The 8,960-nt window shown below is 48.2% G+C and overlaps 1 long non-coding RNA gene across 1 annotated transcript; it reads right to left on the bottom strand.

Moving 5' to 3' along the window:
* Positions 1 to 4,614: 4,614 nt before the first annotated feature.
* Positions 4,615 to 5,642, bottom strand: LOC311591774. The gene is made up of 2 exons (XR_014777195.1): positions 5,110 to 5,642; positions 4,615 to 4,816 (listed from the first exon to the last, which is right to left on the bottom strand). It is a non-coding gene; the product is annotated as an uncharacterized lncRNA (long non-coding RNA).
* Positions 5,643 to 8,960: the final 3,318 nt, after the last annotated feature.

The following is an 8,960-nucleotide window of genomic DNA, read 5'->3' as shown; positions in this document are numbered from 1 at the left end:
GGCTGAGGGAGGGGTGATGACCTTGATCTAACTTCAGGTTCTTTTTAACTCAATCCAGCCAGACAGCAAGATAAAACATTGAATTCAAGCAACCCCTCTGTGGCGGCCCACGGCTCTCATCCCAGCGCTTGGGGGCCAGAGGCTGTTGGGTCGCTCCGAATCGGAGGCGAGCCTGGCATACACAGAGAGGGTTCTGAGAAAGCCACGGCATATTAGGTATGGCCCTGCATGCCTGCACCAAATCTGACTCTAAACGTGAAGCCCTTCACTTCACAGAAAAGACAAACCAAAGCAAAATGGCAGACTGGTCTGCAGAGCAAGCTGCGCGACAGCCAGGGCTGTTGCATCGAAACGCTACCCCTGAAAACAAGCAAACACCTACACACAAACACAAAATTGCAGCCCTTGGGAGGTGAGGGCAAGTGAGCCTCTGAGACAGCCACGACTACACAGAGGGACCCTTGACTTTACAGAAAACAAAACAGAAATCCAACACTTAGCCGGGCTTGGTGGCGCCCGCCCGCCATTCATCCCAGCGCTTGGCAGGCAGAGGCGGGCAGATCAGTGTGAGTTCGAGTCTAGCCTGGCCTACAAAGTAAGTCCAGGACAGCCAAGGCTACACAGAGAAACCCTGTCTTAACTTCCGTCAGAAGAAGAAGAAGAGGAGGAGGAGGAGGAGGAGGAGGAGGAGAAGAAAAAGAAGAAGAAGAACAAGAAGAAGAAGAAGACAAGAAGAAGAAGAAGAAGAAGAAGAAGAAGAAGAAGAAGAAGAAGAAGAAGAAGAAGAAGAAGAAGAAGAAGAAGCACCTTGTTGGGGAGCTTGGTTGTTACCAACCAGCTGAAAAACCTCCTTGAAAAAATTCCAAGAGGAGATATAAATGTGAGCCAAAATCAGGAGGGTTGTGTGGGGGGGGCATCTTTGGAGACGTGGGGTCCTTTGGCTGTTCATTGCTCCTCTTGGAAACGTTCCTACAGAGAACCGCTCAAGGGCTCCAGGTGCCAGCAGAAGAAATCCTGCTGACAGCACTGGGATAGTCGTTCCTGGGAACTAATAAACAGAAGGTTTCATTCATTCATTCATTCAGTCTCTGTTTCATCTCGTCTGGGTTAGTCTGGTGGTTCATACTAAAAATATAATTGTTAATAAAATTTAGCTGAGCCAGGCATGGTGGCTCACACCGGTTTCAAAAAAGCAAAAAAAATGAAAATTGAGCCTTCTCTCTCTCTCTCTCTCTCTCTCTCTCTCTCTCTCTCTCTCTCTCTCTCTCCCTCCCCCCTCTCTGTACACATACACATACACACACACACACACACACACTTGGATGAAACATGAAAAGCTCCAATGAATGCAGTTACAAAGACAGAATGAATTGTTTTGTGTTAATTATTTTTAAAGGTATGTGTGTAATCCTAAAAGAAACACGCATTTAACCAACCATTTCTAGTTGAAATCCCCAAGGTGCCCATCTACTCATTAACAATTTTTATCAAATCACGTCAAGGAAGCTGAGGGAAAAATAGCAGTAAGAAATCAATCCCCAGCTGGGCGTGGTGGCACATGCCTTTCATCCCAGCTCTCGGGAGGCCGAGGCAGGCGGATCGCTGTGAGTTCGAGGCCAGCCTAGTCTACAAAGTGAGTCCAGGATGGCCAAGGCTACACAGAGAAACCCTGTCTCTAAAAAACCAAAAATAAATAAATAAAAAGAAATCAATCCCCTAGAAGTCCAGCTTCCATGACAGAGTCATGTCAGCTAGTGGTAGTCAGGGCACTGTTTTTGCTTGTAAGCCTCAAAAAGTCTGTAGCTCAGCTGTTAAGAGTGTACCTTCCTAAACCTCAAACTTGCTAAGCCAAATTCTTCGTAAGGGCAGTCGTCATTGCTAACAATCTACATCTCTAAGTTCTTTTGTTTGTTTGTTTGGTTTGGTTTTTCGGGACAGGTTTTCTCTTTGCATCCTTGGCTGTCCCGGGCTCGCTTTGTAGGCGATCCGCCTGCCTCTGCCTCCCGAGTCCTGGGGTTAAAGGCGTGTGCCACCATGCCCGGCTACATCTCTGAGTTTTATTCCTCTGTTTATTTGTTTGTTCCTTTTTTTTTTTTTGGTTTTTTGGTTTTTTGGTTTTTTGATCTTGGTTTTCCAACACAAGGTTTCTCTGTGTATCCTTTGCTCTCCTGGACCTGCTTTGGAGACAAGTGTGTGCCACCATGCCGGAATCTCTAACTTCTTTCCAAGGGTGGTGGTCAAATCATGAATGTGCTCTAGCAGCCACACCTGAAAAAGATCAAGCACTCACTATTTCTTGTTGTATGTGCCAATGATACTGCCCTTTTCGAGTTTTTCATACAAGTCATAGATCAAGAGGGGGTGTGAAGACCACAAGGGCAACGAGCAGAGCAAGGAATGCTGCAAAACAGCAGAAATAAACTCCTCAGGACAGGCATCCCTCCAGGCTCTGCAGATCAATCAGAGACACACCCTTTGTTGCTGTGCTAGCTAGTGGGGTGGGGCTGCAGGGGCCTCAACCAAGAGACAATTCTCCTCTCCTCCCCCTCCCCCACCCCCACAGGGTTTCTCTGTGTAAAATCCTTGGCAAACCTCAAATTCACAGAGAGCCCATCCCCCCACCCCCGCCAATAAAAACCTAATCACCCCCCTGCCTCTGCCTCCCAGAGTGCTGGGATTATAGGCCTGCACAGCTGTAAGGGACAATTCTTTTTTTTTGAGAGAGGGTCTTTCTGTGTAGCCTTGGCTGATTTTTTTTCTTTGTTTGATTGTTTGTTTTTATCGTGAGCCGAGTGATCTCACATATAAGATAAAAGTTTTCCAAAGTATTGGCAGTATTGGCAGAGTCAAGCAGAACTCTGAGGCCAACCTGGTGTACAAAGTGGGGTTGGGGTGGGCGATTCAATTACAGTGTGAAAGGACGATATTGCAATAAAGAATTGGCCGGGCAGTGGTGGTGCACGCCTTTCATCCCAGCACTTGGGAGGCAGAGGCAGGCGGATCGCTGTGAGTTCGAGGCCAGCCTGGTCTACAAAGCGAGTCCAGGGCAGCCAAGGCTACACAGAGAGACCCTGTCTCCAAAAAAAATAAATCCAAAAATAAAATAAAATAAAATAAAATAAATAAATAAATGGGAAAAGATGGAACCAAAAGCCAGGAAAAGGAAAGTATTTTCTCTGTACCTAAGCAATTCTAATTTGTTGTACCATTCCTTCTGCGTACTTTGGGTTTAACTTTGTGTTCCTAAGGAAAGTGTCCGTATTCAAAGAATAGCCAAATGGCTCTTATGTGTGGTGCCTGATTTTCAAACTTTTCAAAAAGCAGGGCCTGCCTGCCTGCCCTGAATTCCCAGCACTCCAGAGGTAGAGGCAGACAGATCACTGTGAGTTCGAGGCCGGCCTGCCAGCCTGCCTGCCTGCCTGCCTGCCTGCCTGTCTCTCTGTCTCAAACCAAACCAAAGGAAACCAAGTAGCAGGACCTGCCATGCATCTGGGCCATAGGAGGACAATGAAGTCTCACTAGGTTGCATATAGACCATAATGAGTTTGGGGATAGGAAACTATGATTGGAAGGCATGGTAGGAAATAAAAATTCAATTAAATTGAGAGCCCTGCCCCTCCGCCAACCTAATTGAACAAACAGTCAGTCAGGTAGCAAGTGTCTAGGCCAACTGTACGCTTTCATCCATCGGGAGTGTGCTTGGTTAAAAGAAACTGAAAGAAGAAAAAGAAAAACAAAGATGGGTGGGGGCTGGAGATAGACGGCTCAGTGCTTAAGAGCACTGTCTGCTCAATTCCCAGCTCCCACATGGCAGCTCCCACCTGTCTGTCTTTAACTCCAGGTCTAAGGTTATCTGACACTTTCATGCCTGCCTTGTTCTCAGAAGTCGAAAGCAATTCTGGAGGTGCATCACAGTACAGGATCACCTCCAAGAAAGCCCACATGGCTAGCTAGTGAGCTCCTTGAACAGGATGGTCCTCGGCATGCCTGCCAGTTGTGCGCAGCCGAGCCAAAGAGTTTCTCATTCATGAAATAAAATAAAATACAAAAACCAAACCCTGTTGAGAACAGGTCTCTCTCAACACCAGGAGGACTTAACCTACCTTGGTCTCCACTGGTAAAGATCCCCCCACCCCACCCCACCCCCCTGCACTCAAAATTTGAGCTATAAAGGGGCAGCTCTCTCCACACATCTTGTGCCTCAAGATAGTGGGAAGTCTAGCCAGCACTCAGTCTGAAGGCAGAGGCAGGTAGATCTCCATGAGCCTGGTCTACAGAGTGACTTCCAGGAGCTGTCACAAAGAGGAAACCTCGGTCTTGAACCCTCCCACCCCCAACCCCTCCTAAAAGGGTGGAAACAAAATCACTTTTCTTCGGGAAGAAGTAGACACTAACCAGTCTGCAAAGAGGTGTGTGTGTGTGGTGGTGGTGGTGGGGGGCGAGTTCTAAAACATTCCCTCTGAAAGCAAACTGAACTCATGCACCAGGAGAATCATGTCTCAGCAGTTAAGAGTACTGGGTTTTCTGACACACTCTCCGTGAGTACCAGTAGTCCACAGACAGATGTACACACAGCCAGACAAGCCGAGAAACAAATAAATACCTGGAAACTAATTCTTTATCCATTTATTCACTTTATTTTAATTGAGTCAGGGTTACTGAAAGAGGGCTGGGAGGTAGGGAGAGTACCACCTGTGGGTCAAGAGGGGAGGGAGGGTCATCTTCTTATGCTGTGAGGATGAAGTTTCATCTGTCTGTCGGTCCAGATGGGCTGGCTTTTTTTTCCAAGAAGAATCTTCCTTCTGGCCTCTCCCTCCTACATGGAGGCCAGAAAGCAAGCAGAGAAAACGGCTGTCAAGTTGGGACCCATAAAACAAGTGTCCATTCCACAAATGCTGACAGGAAGGAGAGAGAGAGAGAGGTGGGGGAGGGGGGAGAGACCTGAATCTAACACACAGTGTTTCCCAATGTCTCCTCCCTGTTTCTCTTCCCCACCTCCAGCAAATGACATCACCCCCACCCCCACCCGCACCCCGCACGCGCACGCATACACACACACACACACACACACACACAGATGGGGGGGGAAGCGCGCATCTGCGATCAGACCTGGAACAAAACAGAAAACTATGGTAGTCTGCTATTTCTGGAGCAAACACTGGACCTCTCTTCAAGGTGATCTGGCGTCTTATTCTGGCTGGCCTGCAGATAAACATAGAGAAATGAATGAATGAATGAATGAACGAACGAACGAACAAACGAACAAACAATAGAAATAGCTTCTGGAGGAAGAAGAGAAAGATTATGGTGCCCTCTTCTGGCCTGCAGGTGTATGTACCTGCAGACCAAACTTCTTCAAACTTCAGCGGTTAGGCAAAAGGGACAACTGGTCGACCTTCATAGTTTTAAGACTCGCACCAGTTGAAAGGGACAACTGGTTGACCTCCATAGTTAACAAGATTAGCACCAGTTGAAAGGGACAACTGGTCGACCTCCATAGTTAACAAGAGTAGCACCAGTTGAAAGGGACAACTGGTCGACCTCCATAGTTACAGGACTCGCACCAGTTGAAAGGAACAACTGGTCGACCTCCATAGTTAACAAGACTCGCACCAGTTGAAAGGGACAACTGGTCGACCTCCATAGTTACAGGACTCGCACCAGTTGAAAGGAACAACTGGTCGACCTCCATAGTTAACAAGACTCGCACCAGTTGAAAGGAACAACTGGTCGACCTCCATAGTTAACAAGAGTAGCACCAGTTGAAAGGAAAAACTGGTCGACCTCCATAGGTTAGAGGCCTCTCATCATGTGTATATACACATAGAGATAGATATATAGATATATAGATATATATAGTATTTAAAAAAAAAAAAAAAGAGTCCAGAAGGGACATCTGGTCGACCCGAGGTATCCCAAATGAGAGACTCGTGGCTCTCCGCATGGGACTACTGGTCTACCCCGTCTCAGGGGAGAAGGGCGGGGCAATCACCAACCTCCGGACGGAGGTCGGGGCACGAGCGAGGCAGAACGGGAAAAGCCTACCCCCGAGGCCTCCCACCCCCAAGCGGTCACAGCGACACCACCGCCTTCGCCTCACACCCCGGCTTGGCCAGAGCGGGGCGGGGTCGGGCGCGGGCGGGAAAAGACGGCGGCGGCGACGCGGCCGTGGGTCGCTTTCTCCCGGAGGAGCGGAAGGGAAAAGACGGGAACCCGTCGTTCGGGAGACGGGGATGCGAGAGAGCGAGTGAACGAGCGAACGGCGGGCGGGCCGCCGAGACAAACCCTTGTGTCGAGGGCTAACTTTCAATAGATCGCAGCAAGGGAGCTGCTCTGCTACGTACGAAACCCCGACCCAGAAGCAGGTCGTCTACAAATGGTTGAGCGCCAGGTTCCACACGAACGTGCGCTGACGTGACGGGCGAGAGGGCGGCCCCCTTTCTGGCCGCGCCCCGTTTCACGGGACGAATGGCTCTCCGCACCGGACCCCGGTCCCGACACGCGGCGGGGAAGCCCGCTGGCCGGCCGGCGGCGACGCCCCCCAGGAGAGAGCACACGTGCGACGGCGGCCTTAGTAACAGAGTATTTGCTGGGAGAAAAGTGCATTACTGTGCCCTTTCACCGTTCAGCAAATACATGTGTAGAAGCACAGCGCTAGCAGAAACGACCGTTTCTCGACGTTTTCTAACTCAGAAAACAAGTTGCACACTTCGGAGATGCATTTGGGCAACTTCGTAAGAAATGGGTTTTTTTGCCTAAAGAGACGTGCTTTAGAACGCACTAGTTTTGCCTATGTGCGCAGTAGTACAGATTCTGAGTATGTAACTGGGTTTGATGAAATCAGCATTTCTCTTGCTTCCCTGTGCGTAGGGAAGCTCAGATTTAGTCACAGTAGCTCCCACAAGTGTCTCCTCAGCGTGTTCCCATTTCCTTAGAAACAGTGCACTTGCTGGGAGAAAAGTGCAATACTCTGCCCTTTCACCGTTCACCAAAGACATGTGTAGAAGCACAGCGCCAGCAGAAATGACCGTTTCTCGACGTTTTCTAACTCAGGGAACAAGTTGCACACTTCGGAGATGCATTTGGGCAACTTTGTAAGAAATGGGTTTTTTGCCTAAAGAGAAGTGCTTTAGAACGCACTAGTTTTGCCTATTTGCGCAGTAGTACAGATTCTGAGTATGTAACTGGGTTTGATGAAATCAGCATTTCTCTTGCTTGCCTGTGCGTAGGGAAGCTCAGTTTTAGTCACAGTAGCTCCCACAAGTGTCTCCTCAGTGTGTTCCCATTTCCTTAGAAACATTGTATCTGCTGGGAGAAACGTGCAGTACTGTGCCCTTTCACCGTTCCGCAAACACATGTGTAGAAGCACAGCGCTAGCAGAAACCACAGTGTCTCAACGTTTTCTAACTCAGGGAACAAGTTGCACACTTCTGAGATACTTTTGGGCAACTTTGTCGAAAATGAGTTTTTTGGCTAAAGAGACGTGCTTTAGATCGCACTAGTTTTGCCTATTAGCGCAGTAGTACGGGTTCTGAGTATGTAACTGTGTTTAATTAAATCACTATTTCTCTAGCTTTTATGTGAGTAGGGAAGCTCAGTTTTATTTACAGTAGTTACCACAAGTGTCTCCTCAGTGTGTTCACATTTCCTTAGAAACAGTGTATTTGCTGGGAGAAACGTGCATTACTCTGCCCTTTCACCGTTCAGCAAACACATGTGTAGAAGCACAGCACTAGCAGGAACGACAGTGTTCGACGTTTTGTAACTCAGGGAACAAGTTGCACACTTCAGAGATGCATTTGGGCAACCTTGTCAGAAATGTGTTTTTTGCCTAGAGAGACGTGCTTTGGACACACTAGTTTTGCCTATTTGCGCAGTAGTACAGGTTCTGAGTATGTAACTGGGTTTGATGAAATCACCATTTCTCTGGCTTCCCTGTGCGTAAGGAAGCTCAGTTTTAGTCACAGTAGCTCCCACAAGTGTCTCCTCAGTGTGTTCCCATTTCCTTAGAAGCAGTGTTTTTGCTGGGAGAAATGTGCATTACTGTGCCCTTTCACCGTTCAGCAAATACATGTGTAGAAGCACAGCGCTAGCAGAAACGACCGTTTCTCGACGTTTTCTAACTCAGGGAACAAGTTGCACATTCTGAGATGCATTTGGGCAGCGTTGTCAGAAATGAGTTTTTTGCCAAAAGAGACGTGCTATAGAACGCACTAGTTTTACCCATTTGCGCAGTTGTACAGATTGTGAGTATGTAACTGGGTTTGATGAAATCAGCCTTTCTCTTGCTTCCCTGTGAGTAGGGATGCTCAATTTTAGTCCCAGTACCTTCTACAAGTGTTTATTCCGTTTACTCACATGCTTAGGAACATATTGGGACAGGAAGCAGTGCATGTGCAGTGTGTGACAGGATGAAAGGCATGTGTAGTTTAGGACAGTATGTGGCGCATTTACAGTGCAGGACAGGATGCAGGTCATTTGTTGTGTTGGACAGGTTGCAGTGGATGTGTAATGCCCGACAGGATGCAGTGCATTGAACGGCAAGAGAGGACTCTGCTCACATGCAAGGCCAGACAGGATTCAATGCATGTGGAGTGCAGGAGAGGATGTGGTGCATGTGCACTGCCTGAATGTATACAGCGCATTTGAAGTGCAGGACAGGATGTAGAGATGGTACAGTGCGGAAGAAGGTGCAGTGCATTTGCAGTGCAGGACATTATGCACTGTGGGACAGGATGCGGTGAATGTGCAGTGCATGACAATGTGCTGTTCATGTGCTGTGTGTGACAAGATGCAGTGCATTTGCAGTGCTGTACAGTATGTAGAGAATGTGTGGTGTGGGACAGGGTGCAGTGCATTTGCAGTGCATGATGGGGTGCAGAACATGTGCATTGTGGGATAGAATGTTTGGCATGTGCAGTGTGGGACAGGATGAAGCAAATGTGTAGTACGGGATAGGG

This window comes from Acomys minous (assembly GCF_964271855.1).
Source record: "Acomys minous genome assembly, contig: scaffold_19, whole genome shotgun sequence".
Classification (NCBI taxonomy): Eukaryota; Metazoa; Chordata; class Mammalia; order Rodentia; family Muridae; genus Acomys; species Acomys minous.
This window is presented reverse-complemented; position numbering and strand designations above follow the sequence as displayed.